The sequence below is a fragment of the Pelophylax lessonae genome (assembly GCF_965119305.1).
Source record: "Pelophylax lessonae genome assembly, chromosome: 8".
In the NCBI taxonomy this organism is placed as follows: domain Eukaryota; kingdom Metazoa; phylum Chordata; class Amphibia; order Anura; family Ranidae; genus Pelophylax; species Pelophylax lessonae.
This window is the reverse complement of record NC_138775.1, coordinates 125,097,109-125,099,276: the sequence shown is the minus strand read 5'-3', so window position 1 is coordinate 125,099,276 and position 2,168 is coordinate 125,097,109.

Below are 2,168 nucleotides of genomic sequence, written 5' to 3'. Positions count from 1 at the left end.
ATATATTATGTATATAATATGTATAAAATATTTTTTTTTTTTTTTATTGGAGGCCCTAGAGAATAAAATGGTGGGTGTTTCAATTTTTAATGTCAAGCAGTATTTGCGCAGCTGTTTTTCTGTTTTTGCAAACACAATTTTTGGGGGAAAAAACAAGCACAATAGAATACCCATTTTTTTGGTAAAATATAAAAGATTGTTAAGCCGAGGAGTATATAGATGCCTAACATGTCACGCTTTAAAATTGTGTAAGGCTGTGGAAAGGTGCCAACTACAGTACCTAAAAAATCTCCGTAGGCAATGCTTTAAAAGCATTACAGGTTACCAGTTTAGATTTACACAGGAGGTCTGGTGCTAGAATTCTTGCTCCCGCTCTAATGTTCACGGTGATAACTCACATGTTGTATAAGCGTGCAGGACTTGCATATGTGTAAAAAAAAAAAAAAACCCTTCCACTGCCTATAGAAGTGATAGAGTGGCTGTATAGCCCCAGCATTGCTGGCTGAATATTTTGATACCAGGATGGTGCCTGTAGCTGCAGGCATCATGCCGGTATAATCACTTAAACTCCAGAACATCATATAACGTCCACCCAGGGGGAAAAGTGGTTAAGAATGTGTAAATACTTTATAGTCCAAAGTCTGGGTATAAGTGTTCTTTATGAAGTAAATTGGCTGCACTGCAAAATTCTACGCTTTTTTCTTTTTTTGTCATTTTCTTCTGATTTTTAATACATGTAATAGTTTGCCATTTGTTTTAGAAATCACACATATTAGCTTCACTTTCCAGTTTTCTTTTAAGAAGCAATACTGATGTACAGTAATTCATAGTACAAACCCGATTCCAAAAAAGTTGGGACATTGTACAAATTGTGAATAAAAACAGAATGCAATGATGTGGAAGTTTCAAATTTAAATATTTTATTTAGAATACAACATAGATGACATATCAAATGTTTAAACTGAGAAAATAAGTTTATTTTAAATTTCATGGCATCAACACATCTCAAAAAAGTTGGGACAAGGACATGTTTACCACTGTGTGGCATCCCCTCTTCTTTTTATAAGTCTGCAAACATCTGGGGACTGAGGAGACAAGTTGCTCAAGTTTAGGAATAGGAATAATGTCCCATTCTTGTCTAATACAGGCTTCTAGATGCTCAACTGTCTTTGGTCTTCTTTGTGGCATCTTCCTCTTTATGATGCGCCAAATGTATTCTATAGGTGAAAGATCTAGACTGCAGGCTGGCAATTTCAGTACCCGGATCCTTCTTCTACACAGCCATGATGTTGTAATTGATGCAGTATGTGGTCTGGCATTGTTATGTTGGAAAATGCAAGGAAAGAGACGACCTCTGGATGGGAGCATATGTTGTTCTAGAACTTGGATATACCTCTCAGCATTGATGGTGCCTTCACAGATGTGTAAGCTGTCCATGCCACACGCACTCATGCAACCCCATACCATCAGAGATACAGGCTTCTGAACTGAGCGCTGATAACAACTTGGGTTGTCCTTGTCCTCTTTAGGCCGGATGACATGGCGTCTCAGTTTTCTAAAAAAAACCTTCAAATTTTGATCAGTCTGACCACAGAACAGTTTTCCACTTTGCCACAGACCATTTTAAATGAGCCTTGGCCCAGAGAAAACGCCTGTGCTTCTGGATCATGTTTAGATATGGCTTCTTTTTTGGCCTATAGAGTTTTAGCTGGCAATCGTGAATTGCACGGTGGATTGTGTTCACCGACAATGTTTTCTGGAAGTATTCCTGAGCCCATGTTGTGATTTCCATTACAGTGGCATTCCTGTATGTGATGCAGTGCTGTCTAAGGGCCCGACGATCATGGGCATCCAGTATGGTTTTCCGGCCTTGACCCTTACGCACAGAGATTGTTCCAGATTCTCTGAATCTTTGGATGATATTATGCACTGTAGAAGATAACTTCAAACTCTTTGCAATATTTCTCCTTTCTGATATTGCTCCACTATTTTTTACTGCAGCATTGGTGATCCTCTGCCCATCTTGACTTCTGAGAGACACTGCCAGTCTGAGAGGCTCTTTTTATACCCAATCACGTTACCAATTGACCTAATAAGTTGCAAATTGGTCCTCCAGCTGTTCCTTACATGTACATTTAACTTTTCCAGCCTCTTATTGCTACCTGTCC